This window comes from Conger conger, chromosome 6, assembly GCF_963514075.1.
Source record: "Conger conger chromosome 6, fConCon1.1, whole genome shotgun sequence".
NCBI lineage: Eukaryota > Metazoa > Chordata > Actinopteri > Anguilliformes > Congridae > Conger > Conger conger.
In genome coordinates, this window is record NC_083765.1 from 11441568 (window position 1) to 11459800 (window position 18233).

The following is an 18233-nucleotide window of genomic DNA, read 5'->3' on the forward strand; positions in this document are numbered from 1 at the left end:
TCAAAAAAAAGTGACATTGATGAGCGCCGCTCCTCTCCAAAAGTTGAACTATTTTCAACTCAAGGCGCCCAGAGTGCTCCGCCAAAAAACGCTAGCCGCCGAGAGCGCTGAAACGCTAGGCGCGACGCTGGGAAGAGGAGCGCGCCAAGCGCGTCTTTAGCATAGAAATGAATGGCAGAAAGGCGCTGGCAGCTCAAAAAACACTTTCTGTGGACACGGCCCCTTAATCATTGCTCGTGCTAGGGCATCACAAGCAAAGCAAATCAACTGAACCTTGATTGTTGTCTCTCTGTATTCAAGCCCCTGTTCTAAAAGTTGACCCAAATCCCTAACTGTTTCGTTCAAAAAATCTAGATCTGTTGGTCGTCTAGCACCAGATGTTAAGGCTGTGGGGAAAATGCTGACTGGATCCAGTAACACAGCGCAGAGGACAGGCCACATGTTGGTTCTAGAGCTTTTGAACAGAGGAAGCCCATCGACATTGAATGACAGTTTTAGTGTGTTGAGGTGGGCTGTTTGTTCCTGTGGGTACTTATCTAATGTTTCTAACAGTTTCTGCTGCAGTGGAAAGTATACATACTCCATCCCTGATATTTTCTGAGTATCAATCTTTCGGGGGTTTGTAGCAGAGTACGGGCAGTGGTAGGCAGCTCACTGTGCCCATGATTTTGTAAGAGCTTCAGCAATTTGTCCACTGCGTTGTGTTTGATTTGACACTCATTGGTCCATGTAGCCAATTCCTCTGCCAATGACGACACACCCTCATTGACTTCCAAGTCATCTTCAAAGTCTGAGGTATGAGTTGTGTCATTCAAGTGATTAATCATTTCCCACGTGTTCTCTACAGACTGTTCACTAATATCCTCAGAGGGTGAGTCAATGACTTCCTCCATGTCTGAAGGAGAATCATCCGCCATCTCAACTTCTGTTTCATGGGATGGAACTGGCAGAGGTTGATCATGAGGAACACCTGAAGCTATGCCAATTTTTTTTAGCGTTCTTCTTGCAGACCTCCAAGTCTTAAGATATATTCTAGCTCGCTCCTGTCTTTCCTCACTCATCCTAAGGCAAACACAAAGATGACACAGCAAGTGTGTGTTTTGATATGGCAATAATAACAAATCTCTCATTTGGACTGAGTAAAACTGTTCTTCCTTTTGCAGTCAATAGTATGTTCACATACTATTACTGGGACTGTAAATACAGATCTCACCAGGGCCCCGACCAAGTCACACATTCTGCCCATCTCATGCACACACACACATACACACACATAGACACAATATAGTGTATACACATATTTACATACCGTCACACACTTTCACATACCTACATACTTTCATATTGTAAATAATGTTGCTTCTTGTATAGACTATCTGTAAATACTGTTGCATATTTTGTAATCAAATCATGATTCATGTAGTGTCGCTGGGCACAAGGGGCTGAAAGCCCCGAAGTAAACTCTTTGCTGCCCCCCATCGCCTAATGTATTCTCTCCTTGCCACTTTCCATTTGTTTTCCATTCTTAAAAGAGATTCACAAAATAAAAATTATCAGCCTATTTGTTTCATTGCATTAATCTAACTCCAAGTGATAATGTGATGATAACTAGATTGCTTGCTGGGATATTTCAGATAGTATTCCAGCTACTAGCTGTCTGTACAGCCACATTTTGCATTTTCTACATTAACTGATCTTTGATGGTTAATATTATAATACTTTTATACTAGAGTAATGTTTGACGATTATTGGAATAATGCTTCCAATGATCATCATTGGTTTGGTTCTTCTGCACCTAAATGGAAGCATAAATGCATGCTTAGCTCTAAGCCTATCTAGACTTCCAGCTTAAAATGCTATTTTCATGGGTAAATTTTGGGACGGAAACAGCTCAGTCATGTGACTTAAAAGTTTGCTACGTCAGAACTGATTGGACTCAGGCGTTTCCATTTCCCAGGATTCACATGTACTGTTTTTAGAATCAGACAAAAACCACCTGAAGAGAGCGGATTCACTTTAATGCGGATAAGAGGAATTTGTGGAAGTGCTAAGTTGTTTATCTCATACAGAAGGGTATGCTTCGTGTAGATTAATTATTTTAGTGTCACATTATCTGTAAAATCGTTGACTAAAATCTAATACGACTTGTTGGATAACTACGTAGGGACGCTGAAACGGGATCGCCTTCATTTAATTTAATGTGTGAGGAAAAGCAGCCTTGAAGAGCCGTATCTGCACCGTCAGTAACGTAAAGCTATCGATGATATATTAACATTTGCACCCAGCTCGCTAGTTAATTCGTTCGAGTAACGCGTTGGATTAAGTTGAATTACCTCAGAGCCAACGGCTAAAGTTTTAGCCATTAGGCTAGCTCTGAGGTAATTCAAATAGGAAACATGAGATAGCTAACTTTAAAGTGTTCATACCCGCATTAACAGCAAATACTTACCGTTAACAGTATGACTTCATACAAAAATACTCACCTTAAATCGTCTTCAGGGGGAAATTGATGTTGATGGTCAGCCTTTCCTGACGCTATCGGAAACGTACACAATATATATACAAAAACCTGCTATAACACTACAATAAAAAACACTATCAACACTAAAACTATTGCAATACTAAATATACAAAACACTAACACGTTAATAACGTTAACCACTATACTAAGCTACGCTATAAAATACAAAAACCTATACTAAAACACTAAACGTAACAACTTACTGTATTAAAAACGACTACACTATATAATATATTAAACTACTAAATACTACTATAAAACTCATATTAATAACACTGAAAATGCTTCGCTAATTTCTCTCACTGAAAACCACCAACTGCCAAGAATAACTGTTATTCGCATTATTTGAATAAGATGTAGCTTACGTCGTCACGACGTCGTCAGAAGGTCATGTCACCCGTGACCAATATATCACCTTACTGCGACGTCGTGACGACGTCCTGTGTTAGCTGGGCTACTGGTTCTAATACTCCAATTGACTCTGGGAGAGAACCTTTCCATTGTGGCACTGGTGGAATTGTTTTCTTTGTCTGCCACTTCAGGTTTTTTTTTATTTTGTCTATCTAAAACACAAACACGCACACACCCCTTAGAGGATGAACTATCTAATACCTCTACCTGTTTCCTCTGGTTCTGTATCTGTGCCTGACTCTGACTCTGAACTGTCACTGCTCTCATCCAGGTTCACATCCACATCATTGTCCTCATCACTGTCCACTAGCTCATCCTCACTCTCCTCTGGTGGAAGAGCAAACTCTGCCCTGTTCTCTTTCCCTCTCCCATAGGAGTAGCTGGCTTCCATGTTCTATGGATGAAATCCAGATAATATGTTAGAGTTAGAAAATGTCTGAAATTACAAAATATAAATAAAAATAATGTTTTTCCATTTAAAATATAAGCAAAAGTTGTAAACATAGTCTCAGCATAGCCTCGAGCTATGTAAGTCAATTGCAGTCCAATAGGTTGAATGCACACATATCACTTCCATATTCGCATATAGTTGCCAAATGGCAACAAATTCATTTTAGCATTTTACAAAAACATATAACATCTAAGTTTGTTTTTAATGATGAAAATTGAAAGTTAACTTACCTCAGATAGTATTTAGATTTTTTTCTTGGTGGAATTTTGCTAAAATATTTAAGAATTTGTCAATTTTGAGTGCCCTCAGACCATGTACGTCACAGCATCATGAGTTATGGAAAAGAGGGCTTTCCTGGTTCCTGCTGTCATCAATTATCTGTCATTCAAAATAAAGGCCCCCCATTTCACAACTAAACAGAAACACATGGATTTTATATTACAGCCTTTTAGTAAAATTGAGATAAAGTAATTGTTGCCATATGGCAACGCTATGCAATAGAGGGTTAATGTCCGATATTCTGTGTTCAACAGTGTGGCGGGACAATTGGACGCCTGATACCATTCGTTTTAGTTTGTCGTTTTCAGGAGTCAAGATTTCAACATCACCGAGGCATTTTTGAATAAACTCTCCTTCATTGTATGGCTTTTTAGCCCGTGCAATGTTCCAAGCCAGTTGATAAGATGCAAGCGTTACAGTCTCTGAGTGCTTCGTAAATTTTTGGAAAAACTGTATCCGCTTTTCTGCCTGACTTTTCAAAGTGACCGACTTGTGCTTGCGAAGTTCACTCCCTTTTGGAAATTCCTGGTCGATGATAGCATGGAGTGAGCTGAAGTGGCGCTGAAGATTTGAAGCTTTGAAATGCGCAAATGGCGCCTGACATATAAGGCAGAATGGCTTGCCATTACGTTCAACAAAAAAATATAAACTCTCCCACTCTGTTAAAAACGTCCTGTGTTCATCTTCATATTTTCGTTTTGCTGTGCATTTTTTCCCTGCCATTTTGAGAGCGAACTTGACACAAATTATTTACTCAAATTATCTTGCTCCTACTGGGAAACTTTGAGGTATTTTCATCCCACGCACATGCACGTTTGACGAAAATACCATATTGAATTCAAGCGAAGCGAACACGCAAATTAGAAAAACACAAATACAAACTTCGATATGAACGTAAGAGCCGCATGAAACCGGACAAAGAGCCGCTTGCGGCTGGCCTACAGTATTCTTGCTGACTCTTGGGAAGATGGCAAATAAACAATTTTCCCCAAAAGCATGGCTAATGTTTTCTGTTTAGGCCCTAGTTTAATCAGTTCCAAATAGGCAACTTTTCTACACTGGAGATCTAACCTGTTATGCCCGTTGCCCGTTTTAAAGCTTTATTCCGCCTGTTTTACTAAATAAATAGCAGCGCTGCTGGTAGGATAGACCTACAATGTGTGGATCCTTGTTCAGTTGTTATGCTGCTTTTTGCAATAGTCTAAATCCCTTATGGAATAAAGAAAACATTTGTTGTATTGGTATTAAAAAAAAAAATGGGTTTCAGACAGATGATCTATAATCTAAAAAGTGCATTTTAATCGTGTGGGTTAATGGTAGGTTAAGGAGCGTCGGCTGTCGATCAGAATCTAGTCTCTTTCTCTTTTTTGGTCATCCTGATGCAAATGCTTTCAGTTTGAAGGAGGGGAATGAAATGTACCCCTTCAAATATGTCCAGTGCCTTGCGCAACGCCTCACAGGAGTTCCTCAATTTCTCATTTTCTTCTTTCAACCGCACATTTTCCTTTCCTTTCCTTTTTTTTTTTTTTTTTGGCGGGGGGGGGGGGGGCTACTGAGTGATCAACTCTTGCCTCTTTCTCTTTTTTGGTCATCCTGATGCAAAGGCTTTCAGTTTGAAGGGGGGGGGATGAAATGTATCCCTTCACATAGGTCCAGTGCCAGGTCCGGTTTTCATCAAGCCAAGAATAAAAATAACTACAAATGTAGGCAGATGGACGTTCGCCTACTGCTAAAGGGCTAAAAGCCAAAATAAAAAAACATTTCAATTTAAGGTGAACTTTAAAGTGCTCGTCTCTCGTTTAGTTAAATAATTATTTTTCTGAAATGTAACAGGATAGATGCAAATATTGTACACGTGTTTTGTGTATCTGGCCGAGATCATTCTACCCATGTAAAAATGTTTTATTCTGATTAAATGCCTGTCGTGTAAACCCATAGCTTATTCGGATCAAATGTATTCATTTTGAATGTTCAATCGGAACAAATTATTCGGAATTAAGTAATATTCTGCATATAAACGCGGCTATTGATTTTCCTTCTGGATTACGCTACAGTAGCTACACTTTGTTTAAAAATATAAAGACAGGACATCCAAACTGGCTGAGAGGTTTGCCACTACCGAAAGGATTTTGCTGTCCAGATTTTGCTTAAGCTATTTGCTGTCCAGTGCTGAAACTGCCACGTGGCGATGCATCGCTGTTAATTTCAGCTGCTTAAAAATGAACGGCTAACCCTGTTGCTGTAAAATTCTGGATCATGTTAGTATCCTATTATACTTTTTGATATGTTATTATTTTGGTGATATAATGCTCTAGCTACATTTATTTATCGATACGCTGAAGACATTTATTGTTTCCCTACGAGTGTACTGCCATTGGTGAATACATTAAGTCAAGGTAGCCTATTATGGTCGTGGGGAAGGCATTCAGAAAGGAATGCAGAAGCTGGTCATCTGGTTACTATAGAAATTCTGTGGTCACAGGCACATACAGTTTATCATTGCCTCACATGTCATATAATTAAAATGGCTCCTGCATAGTGTATGGATGTTTACCTCCAAAGTTACTTGTGAAGCTTTGAGGAGCCACATTCCTGGTAGCAGAACATGTATTAAGTAGATGTCACAAATGACTCTGCTAGCTCTACCTACCCCAGATGAATCAGCATGACTGTTGCCATGCATGAACTGAACATTGCACTTACAGTACCGCCTACTGTCATCCTAGGTGGCCATTGATTTCACAGCATCCAATGGGGACCCTCGAAACAGCTGCTCCCTGCACTACATCAACCCCTACCAGGCCAATGAGTACCTGGAGGCCTTGGTAGCAATTAGGGAGATATGTCAAGATTACGACAGGTATGTGTCACTCATTCACTCTCACTAACTGAATTAACACAGGGAAGACACATGTATCTTATCTTTATCCACAGGTTGTTACATCTTATTTTTTCACCTGGGGTGGAGGGGGGGGGATGTCACCTTGTATTGCATTGAACATGCCAGCTTTTCAGCTTTATCTGATCTGGTGCGGAAATATGGAAATTCTTTCCATGAAGTAAGGATGACAAGCGGACATATTGGGGTTTAGATGCAGTAGATAAGTTGTCCATACTGTATGGAATACTGAGTTTACCCAGCATACATTATGATTGGTCTTCTTAGCAATGTAGTTTCATGCCGTACATTGTGATTGGCAGCTCTGGTACCCTGCAGCATGTGCTGCCTGAAGAATCAACATGATCTTGCCCTGGAAATTCACATACACTGAATTCTGGATAAGTGCCACCACCACGAGGACATTCTAAAATTGCAAGGAGAAATATAATACTTATAAAATAGATGTATTTACACGTAATCCATATATAGGGCTTACTACAGTTTTTGCAGGCATAGTTGCTGCCCTACAGTAAAGAGATCGGTTGCTCGCCTCTTATATTCTTCATATCTCTGTGTCTCTTTGCAAAGGAGATCCACCATTTTGATTGTTATTACCTCATATGCCATTATGACCACATAACAGGGGAATGGGTCTAAGAATAGCCAACCACAGTGGCCCAAGCCCACTGGCCTCACATGCTCTGAGTACATCTGTTACCTCCCCTGTAGACTTGGGCCCGGGCTTGCTGGTACTGTGCCCTGACAGTTACAACTGCCTAACAGGGGCACATGGGACTCACCACCCTCTCTCCCCCGCTGCCCACACACGCTGGCACTCAGCCCGCCCTATAATTCCCGCATAAACCCTCCTTCTCAGCCAGTGAGGCGGGAATGTGAATGCACTTCACAAGGATTTCAGGTTTTTCAGTTACTCTCAAATGGCCAATAATGGTGCGTGTGTAGCATGGTTAGCTCAGCTAGTTCGCTAGTAAGCATGGTGAAGTGCAGTGAAAGCGAAGGCTGGTAGCAGGTTATCGCGCGACAACACTCCCTCATGACGTAACCCTCAAATTCAAAAGAACGTTGTTGCCCTTGGCTAGAGGCGAGTTCGTCGGACTCAGGCAATTTCTCATCTGTTACACGTGGCCTTTCCCCTGCATGGTACCCACCCGAGCGGTTGAAGCAGGCACTGCTTCCTCTGAGCGAGGAGCTGGATTAGCTGACTTGGGGGATGGATGAGAGGTGCCTCAGCCTTTCGCGATGGCTCCTCCGTGGTTTGGCGGTAATTCGTTTTGAAGCCAGCCGCTGCCGGGCCAAGCGGGCCCTGGGTGTCTTGCTGTCACCCGCCGTTTGCTGTGTGTTGTCTCGCCGGTGCTGTGCCTGCCAATATGCTTTTCCCTCCAGAGGTCTGGCAGAGTGCCCCAGTCAAGCCCTGTCCTCTGATAGCTGACAGGGGCTCATTAGCACAGAGCCAGCGAGCACAAGGTGAGAGAACACAGCACAGCAGACGTCTGTTCTGAGAGGGGAGGGTCACACAGGAGAGGAGACTGGGCGAGTGGGAGGAGCAGAAAGAGAGGATGAGTGAAGGGAGATGAGGAAAGAGAGAATGCTGGGAGAGAAGAAGGGGGATCAGGCTCCATATGAAAGTAGATGGACAAATGTAAACACAACAGTGTTCCTGCAGGTTTTCTGATGATTCCATATTCCGTAGGAGCAACAAAGGTGTTTTCCTGGTATGATTCAGGTGTGCTCATACCCTTAGAAGTCAAGGTTGATCTTAATTTAGTGATCATCTTCACCCCATTCAAAAGCATTTGTTTCAAGCAGAGAGGGATGTCCTTCAGGGTGACAAAGTTAACAAAAAATGAATTCATGGGTACCAAAGACGTCACTTCCGGAATGCCCGCCGCCATATTTGTGTCCAACTGACACTTTTCGACCATCATGGCAGCGAATACAGCGCATCTAAGCGAGACAGAAAGAAAGCGATATTTGGAAAAAACGGCGATTATTGGTTGTGATCCTTATTTATTACCTTTAACTTTATTTTGTCCCTTAAAATCTGCGAAGCGTCTGCCCCAACTTACTTTCCCCGACATCTACATTTATCTGATACATAATCCATCCCCATACACCGGAGACAGCCTTAAGGCTTTCAAGAGTACGGATGCCTATCAATACTCAGTTGCAGGATGGGTCAACGACACCAATATATGGCATCTGGAAACAAAAAATATATTTGTGATCACAGGACATGTAAGTATTTGTATTTTATTTATTTATCCAGAAAGATCCCATTGAGATACGAGATCTCACATTCACACAGTTACACACATTCACACATATGGTCATTTTAGACTCACAAATTAACATTTACATTACATTTTAGTCATTTGGCAGACGCTTTTAATCCAAAGCGACTTACAAGTGCATAGGTTCTACCACAAGTCAAAGCATCACATCCAGAACTAGGAGAATACACCTGGACTGCTGTTCTAAACATATAGTCGTCATCATAAGTGCAATTTTTTTTTTTTTTTTTTGGGGGGGGGGGGGGTAAATCCCTGTTAGACAGGGATAGGGGTATCAGAAGGGGGGGGCGGGGTAAATCAGGAGGGAGGACTAAGGTAGAGTTTGAAGAGGTGTGTTTTGAGTCTGCGTCGAAATAGGGGGAGGGATTCTGCTGTCCTGACAGCGGTAGGCAAGTCATTCCACCACTGAGGAACCAGAACGGAAAACAGGCGTGAACGTGCAGCTCGACCGCCAGGTGCCCGTAGAGAGGGAACCGTAAGGCGACCAGAGCTGGCAGACCGGAGTGGTCTAGCTGGGGAGTAGGGAGTGATCAGGGATTGTATGTAATGTGGGGCAGTCCCCTTAGCAGCCTGAAATGCCAACACTAGGGCCTTGAATCGGATGCGTGCGGCAATAGGAAGCCAGTGGAGGCCAATGAGAAGCGGGGTGACATGAGCCGACCTGGGCTGACTGGTGATCAAGCGGGCTGCAGCATTCTGGACCAGCTGGAGGGGCTTGATGGCGCACGCTGGGAGACCGGCTAGGAGGGAGTTGCAGTAATCCAGGCGGGAAATGACGAGCTGGGTGGCTTTCTCCGTCAGGAGATGACGGATGCGGCGTATATTATACAGAAAGAACCTGCAGGTTCTGGCAGTGGAGGATACTTGTGGGGCCAGGGAGAGGCAGTTATCAAGAGTCACCCCAAGATTCTTTGCCGTACGGGAGGAGGAAACTACAAAGTCCTCCACAGTCAGTGAGAGGTCGATTGACGGAGAGGACTTGGCAGGGATGTAGAGAAGCTCAGTTTTGGCAAGGTTGAGCTTCAGGTGATGGGAAGTCATCCACGCAGAGATATCAGCCAAGCAGGCAGAGATCCGTGTGGTGATTTGGGTGTCGGGGGGGAAGGAGATGAAGAGTTGGGTGTCATCAGCGTAGGAGTGATAAGAGAAGCCGTGGGAAGAGATAACAGAACCAAGAGACATGGAGAAATTAACCTAAGTAATTCAACAACAATCATCAACCGTGTTATTTTGGCCTGTGAGTTCCTGTACCATGTCATCATTTCCTTGAAAGGTCTCTTCATTCAAAGACAGCTCATCAACTTTTTCCTTTAGATGATGAACCTCTGCTCTAAGTCGTGCACACTCATTTGTCAATGCCACAACTGTAGCTTGGCAGGCTGCATTCGAGCATGGTCTCAGGATGCCTGGGCTATGAATGGCTTGGGAGTAATTGTGCTCATCCTTCATGCATTCTGCCCGTACTTCCATAGTGTTGTCATGCTCGGAGTCATCGCTGGTGCTAGTTGGGGCCACAGACTCATGCTCAGTGTCATCGCTGCTCGGGGCCAAAGTCTCAGTCCTTTTGCGTTTCATCTGCTGGGTATGCTCAAACCTACTGCTGGCATAGATGTTTTTCTGTCGCTGTCCAGCTGATGTGTGTGCAAACAGGCTTGGTACAGAATCAGGGCTCATGGGGTTGTCATTTTTTCTTCCTAAGCAGACAGAGTGGCAAAAATGGTAGAATATTAAATGTGTGCATACTATCAAGATATTGACCAACCTGAGCAAGGTAATTTCCCTTTCATCTTTTTCTCTCATATTCACATATATACTGCAGGTAAGTACAGTCTATTTAATTAAGTGCAGAGGTAAGTAAGGGTAGGTTTACAACTATTGGGTTTAATAACAGTTTCGTTTTTAACAAATATTAGTGTAATAAATCTAACCATTACTTTTTTCCACATAGGGCCGTGGACAGGTAGGTACAAGCATTCAATTGTATTTTTACAACTTTGGTGAGGATGATTCATTAACCACAGGACCCTAACATGGGTACGGTGTAAATAATGTAGGTCCCGATTAGTTGTAAATGTGAGACTGACATGACATTGCAAACGTTAATTATATGGCAACTGAAGTTAACCATGTTTAAATTTTTTGTAAGCGTTTTCCTGGCAAAGGGAGCTAAAAGATAAAAATAATAATTAGCTAAGTTGAGGGCAAACGTAGCTAAACTTACCGGAGACAAAGTGTTGACTGCACAATCTGGAGTTAGACGTTGGCTGCCAGTGGTCCTTTCTGATTGAAGCCAACCATTTATTTTGCCGATCTAACTCCTTTGGGATCGAATAGAATTGTAGTCCGGGGTTTCTCTGACGACTGTTGTCACAGCCAACAGCACAACATATCCCGGGCATATTTTATCAACTTTATCGTGGATCTTCCTTCGTCTTCTCTGGTCGTTTTGGTTGTGGCGCGCAGCTGAGACCGGACACAAAGATGGCGGCGGTAAAACACAGTGACGTCACATGGTACCCATGAATAGTTTCTTAGTGGTATTAGTGGCATGATGCTGATATTATCCATGTGTAATTTGTGTATTTCCCTGGCCTACATTATGCATTCACAATATAAGACAGGTGTGGAATGTGTTAATTATATTTTATCCTTTCTGTTTAGATTTAATCTGGTCCAAAGCCGATATCTGTTTTGAATTAGATGTTTCATCTACATATGGGGGCGGCATGGACAGTGCAGTGGTTAGCACTGCCGCCTCACAGCAAGGAGGTCCTGGGTTCAAATCATGTAAAGTAGAGGATTTTACCATGGCGTCATTCACAAAATGTACAGACTCTAGGGTTGGTATTGCTTCGCATTGTAGGGTTATACCCATGAAGCCATCATTTGGAGCTTACCACAGAACCATTTTTTTCCATTAGAACAGCAGTGTAAAGAAAAGTTAAATAGCATTTGACCTTTCAGTTGTTTATGGGAGATGAAGTCCTGACCTGGCATTAAAATACACCATGGGACTTCATGTCCCATTAGAACTGTTGTGAAAACATATTTAACCCTTTCTCATTTGCCTCAATGCTGTGTAGTACAGCAGCAGAAGACCAATCATTTTTAAAATAAGTCTCATAAGTACTGAGTGCTAACTGAGTGTCTGTTGCTTGGAGTTTTTATTTGACTATAGAGAAATTGTCTGAAGTGCAACAGAGGTTCAAAAGTAGTGTATGTCAATCTCCCATCCTAGAATCTTCTCACTGATATATTAATTATATTTATCATTCACCAGCTCCCTGCTGTTTATTCAGCTCCATGTTCAGTGAGGCTCAGTAGGCTTTGGGTTTCAGCTATGCAATGTAGTGGTCAATTGAAATGGGCTTGAAACTCAGATGTTTCGATTTGAGGCTGCAGTTGGAAACTGCTGTGAATGCTTTTTCTTGGTATGTAATTGGAATAGCTTCACTGAATAGTATGTTTGGCCTTGGAGTCATTCTGGAGATTTTAATTGAATATACATAACTAACTTTATTTTGAGTGAATCAAATCTTTGTTTAGTTAATGCATGCTGTACAGAGGAATACAATGAAGCATATATGACAGTTTTGCAGTTGGTTGGCTGTGGTTAGGAACACAACAGAACCACAACCACAACACTGGACAAGTCCTGTTTAAAATTTGATGACAATATCACCACCATTTTTTTTCTAAGCTAGACTCCAAATTATATTATGTGTCTCGTAAGGTGTGAAATACTGCATTTTGCTTACTAAACTAGGCAGTGAGGTGCATTGATTTATTTCAAATACCCGACACCCATCAACAATTCCACAATTTCACATGCTATTTATTTTTGGGCATATGTTTTTTGGCGTTTTTAAGCACAAATCGGGTTAAAACACATGTTTTTGCAAGCATCTGATTATGGTTCCTTCACCTTCGCTTTAGTGCTAATCGCATTTCCACTGGTGAACTTGAGGAAGAAAAGTGTCTGTATGCTGTGGGTTTTCTGTGCCTTTCCCAATGTGATATTTGGGCACAGATAACCCCTTGGTTGCTGTGTATGCTTTCAAGGAACAGATATTATCACAGATTCTCATTTTCAGACAACTATCTCCATGTCTTTGTAGGAGAAGTGAAATGTAGAAGATTTATATTGAAAACTGGAAAGAAGCGCTTATATCATATTTTGATAAGTTTAAATTGAACGTGAAAAACATCACATAGTGTGATATGTAGTACAGAGATCACATCTAGCTACATCGCCCTTGGTTGAAACAGATAGTGCTGCCTGCTCTATCTGGTTATTTTCAGTATCGATAAAGCATTTGTATCCTTAGAGGAATCAACTCACTTCTCGTTAATTTGTGTTCTAGCAGCTTCTGAATGGAAAATCCAGCTGAGACACTGTTTTTTTAGAGTAGTGATTTTCTCTCTGTTCAAGTATCTAATCCAACCAAATGGGAGTGACAGAAAGACGTATGTAAGGGAAAGAGAGAATGGACAGGTGGAGTGATCAGTGAAGAGAGAAGGAGGGGTTAAGTTTATGAACAGAGAGGGAGGGTAAGAGGGAGTGAGACAGAATTTGCGGGGGAAGAGGTGAAGAGGTAATCTGTCCGCTACCTTATCCTCCTCCAGTGAACTTTTCATTTTCATGGTAATAATGTGGGGAGGTAACAGAAATTAACATGGAACTGGCAGACAACCCCGGCCTGGTCAACAAATCATGTTATTATAAGGGTGAGCGTGCTGTGCAGGATTGATCCTTCTACTAAAAGTTTCATAAGGATTCATGTGAAGAAGCAAAAATAGGCCATTGCACAAAAATTTGTGTCTAATTCTTTATGAATTCCTTGCCCCTTCATTAAAAAAAACTTGACTGAACTGAATGTTTACTCAAGCATTAAGCTAAAAAGACAAAATGACCGGTCATGTGTTCTCTCCGGCCATCCAGTGAACAAAAGAAAGAGACATGCCAGAATTCCAGTGAGCTTTCCACCCAGCACATGTCAATGCATGTTAATGGAAACATTATTCAGCACTTGTGTCATGGCAATATGGACTGGGTGTTAATCTAGGCCATATTGCAATGTAGGAAAAGTTGTGTATTCCACCAGACGGAAGATGGCAGCATATACAGAAAGGGCTATCTTCATGCCTCCCCTTAGATCTAGTGCAATCAGCTGTGAATCGTCTGTCTCCAGTGACGTCAAATACGAGTGCGTGTGTTCATAGTACATTCAGGGGACATTGTTTTACAGACCCCACTTATCCCCGAGCTGCTGCTCTGATCATTGGTGTGAAGGACATCCAGCACTGAGTCGAGAGCTGGTCCGCCAAGCACAATAAATGATTGAACTGCAACAGAACCTATCCAAATGAGAACCTCTGTTCAGCCGACCAAGCAATTTAGAGCTCTTTATTTACTGTGCCTTCATTGTCTGCAGAAAGTGCATACTGTCTGGCATAGACAAAGTAAGAAATGCCTTGAATTGTTTTTGTACTCTAAGGAACTAAATAACAGAAAGAGAGCATGGATGGTATCTGAAGTAATGCCTGTATGTGAGCTGTTCATGTGAACTTGAACCTACAGCCTGGTCCAACCTTTGGTTTACATTACTATTGCTTATAAAGTATCCGTTTCAATATATTGTGTATATATTGAAAATAAAAAGGTATATACAGTACTGTGCAAAAGTCTTAGGCACCTGTATAACATTCTGTACAGATAAGATTCTTTCAAAAATAATTAAACGAAAGGTCCTAAATAAACATACTATAAATTACATTTTAGTAATTTGGCAGAATAGTGAACTGAATCAAATAAATATTCTTTGTGACCACCCTTTGGTGTTAAAACTGCATCACTTCTCTGAGATGGCCAACGCTGTCCTGCAGTTCTATAAGACAATAATCAGGGAGGTTGTTCCAAGCATGTTGGAGAACTTGCCACAGTTCTTCTGCAGACTATGGTTGGCTCCTTGCTTCTGATCTCAGACAGCCTTGATCAAGTTTTTATGTAAAAAGTAATCAATTGCTGACAGTAATATGTTCCTTTTTAAAATTAAATACAAAAATGTCTCTGTAAAATTAAATCTTTTGGAAAATTAATATTTAGAAATGTCAAATGTGTTCTTTTCTCCTAACGTAATAAACGTATATATAATAAAGTCTAGGGTGCCTAAGACTTCTGCACGCAGTACTGTACATTATATTCTGAAGTCTTTATTTTCTGTTTAAAAATATGGAAAATGTCTTTTTTTTGTCTCAGGTTGGCTGATCAAGACGACCGTTGACAAACAAAGGTGGATGCGCTGATGGACGAAGCGGCTTATGAGAAATTCATCAAATCGATCGATAACTAAGAGCCCTGCTGGAAGTCCATGCTTCCTTTTTACATAAAAACTTGATCAAGGCTGTCTGAGATCAGAAGAAGAACAGAAGAACTGTGGCAGAAGAACTGCGCCACAGCCGATCGGCGTAGACAGCGCCCCGCTGATTACACCTATAATTCAATTATTGGGAGCCGGCTGGCGTCAATAAACGCCCGTTTCCCGTTTCAATGAACATATGAGTGTAGCATTGCACCCAAAGGTCTCAATTAAACAGCTTTTATTTCAAATATGCCATCTTTGCTGGTATCGTTCTACTGTGTCTGCATGTGTGCAATCTCCAAAATCCATCTCTTTACAAATATACTGTATAATGCATAATTTAGTCGTTCTATCCGCTATTCGTAAAAAAAGGATTCTGAGCATTTACTAAAAACATTTACCGGTGAAGCGGTGAACCAACAACTAATTTCCCTGCTTTGATGTGTGATGTTGCAAACCCTGTGAAAACAGCATTGATTCTATTTATAACATCCAAACTACACATAGCAGAAAGGCAGTGTGGTGATGGGCCAGTTGTGATAGCCAGTTTCCTATAAAGAGGGAGAGCTTTCCTCTGGCTAATACAACACCAGCCTGCCTGTGTTCAAAGCTTGCGTGGCAGGCTAAACCAAGACAAGGGTTTCGCCTGCCAACATTCTTTAATATTTCAATAATGTTGGGGTAAATTCCAGTTAGATTCCCTTTTTGTTGGGAGATTTTGGTTTGAGTGCCATGATGAGAACAGTTTTCAGTTATGTCAAAGCCACAAAAAGGAAACATACAGACAATCATACATTGCAGGCACAGGGCAAACAAATTGACATATCTCCTGATTATTTTATCTTGAATAAAAATTCTAGGATTCCATTTTGTATTAACAGAACTCTGGTAATGAATGACAGACAGACTACTATGATGCTTATAGATGGATTTGATTGTATTGCCATAGGAGGATATGAAATCCGTTGCTCATAAGCTGTATGGTTATACAGTCAAATAAAATAAAAATGTCTTTGTCTTGATACACATGCTGCAGTGTGATCATCATTCTATGGCATCCATGTGTGGATCTGTGCTACCCACTGCACCATCCGAGCTGCCTAGAATGGGAATTATTTCTGAAAATGTATAAGCCCTCACCATCAGTATTGCTTAAAAACCTGAGCAAATGAGTAACATATCTGTATTTATGTTGGTAATTTGTAATTAATTCATTACAAATTAAACAAAACTACCTCAGACCAATGTGCATATTTCACAAAAATAAGTGTTTATAAATTTACTAAATACCAGTTATCAGCGCGAGTCAGGTGTATTAATAGTAATGTTGTGTGATATTGTGTGACTGATATTGCGTCTCTAGCCTACAGAGCCAGCACTGTGCACTGGAATTACACTCGGAACACACAGCAAGTCCCCAGTTGTCATTTTTAAATATAAAACCTCAATTGCAGGTCTCATTATCATTTCAAGATTTAAAGTGTTCGTCAAGTGGACACCTGGAACATGTCCCCACTTGTATACAGGGACACTTCTTTCTGGATGTGTAACACCACCACGTTAGGTCAGAATATTCCTAGACCCTAATAACAAGCATCTTAAGAGACCCTTGCTATGGTGGACTCACTCAGAACTGAAGAGAAGGGTAAAGGGAACTTTCAGAGGCTGCCGATGACCACCTTTCAATTGTGTATCACTGCTGCCATCTGTTGGTGAGAAAATAACGTGTGTATAAGTGAGCACTTTATTTAGTATTTATTAGACTTATTAGTCTTCTGCTGCTATATATAGCCTATCCACTTCAGAGTTTTGACACATTGTGTGTTCAGAGATGCTCTTATGCATAGCATGGTTTTAATGCATGGTTATTTGCATTACTCTCACTTTCCTGTCAGCTTTGACCAGTCTGGCCCTTCTCCTCTGACCTCTCTCATTAACAACATGTTTTTGCTCGCTGAACTGCTGCTCACTGTATGTTTTTTGTTTTTCACACAATTCTCTGCAAACTCTAGGACTGTTTCTAGAGACTCTACAGCAGTTTCTGGGATACTCAAACCACCCTGTCTGGCACAAACAATCATTCCACAGTCAAAGTCATTTAGATCATATTTCTTCCCCATTCTGACATTTGGTCTGAAAAACAGCTGAACCTCCTGACCATGTCAGCATGCTTTTATGCATTTAGTTGCTGCCACATGATTGGCTGATTAAATATTTGCATTAACAAGCTGGTGTACAGGTCTATCGAAAAAAAGTGCTCAGTGAGTGTATATTGGATCAAGCCAATCTTCAGCAGAAACACAGAGGAAAAATTCGAGCAAAATTTGCAGTTCCTGAAACACTTTTGTGAAAGTTGCTGTAGATTACTATATTCTTGTGGTTAGTTGCAGGCCCAGAAAATGTAGTGGTAGCAGTGCCATAATCCAGACGTTGTAATGGAAATACCATGCCAGAAATGAAATGCACCTCAAATGAGATTATATCAGAAATTACTGGCAAGATGATGTTAATGGAATGGCATGCTATGCTATGCAGGACAGATTTACGCAACTATAGTCAAACTACAATGATAGTTTGTTTCTCAGAAAGCAACAAAAAAGGGCATACTGAAGAACATTGTGTGAACAGGCAAGCCACAAGGCCTTCCCCTGGTCATACTGGATTGACATCAAGCCTGCTGAAAAGAATAAGCAGTGGGTGGCATTGCTGAACAAGTGAAGAGGGGAGGGATCTACTTGCCATTGTTAAATCCTGTCAGAACTGGAGCTGCTCATCCACTGCATTAAGTCATCTCTCCCAGCCTCATTTATGTCTATGGCAACACTTTACCAGCTATTAGCAAACCAAAACCTACTGGGATGGTCTACCAAGCAAATCAGTTGTGGAACCGTCCGTTCCACTGACTGGCTTTCAAACAGAAATGAGGACATAAAAATAAAAATAAATATAAAAAATCATGTTCAGTTCCACAGAAACTAAACTCTTTCATCTATTCTTCTCAATTTCCTTCTCGACT

At 41.3% G+C, this 18233-nt stretch overlaps 1 long non-coding RNA gene across 2 annotated transcripts; it reads left to right on the top strand.

Annotated features, from left to right (window-relative positions):
* The first annotated feature begins 1984 nt into the window (after positions 1-1984).
* LOC133130347 (uncharacterized) lies at positions 1985-16241 on the top strand. Of its 2 annotated transcripts, XR_009708950.1 has the most exons (3): positions 1985-2073; positions 6389-6522; positions 15115-16241. It is a non-coding gene; the product is annotated as an uncharacterized LOC133130347 (long non-coding RNA). The 2 variants fall into 2 exon arrangements; XR_009708949.1 differs by lacking the exon at positions 1985-2073 and having other exon boundaries at positions 5614-6522.
* Positions 16242-18233: the final 1992 nt, after the last annotated feature.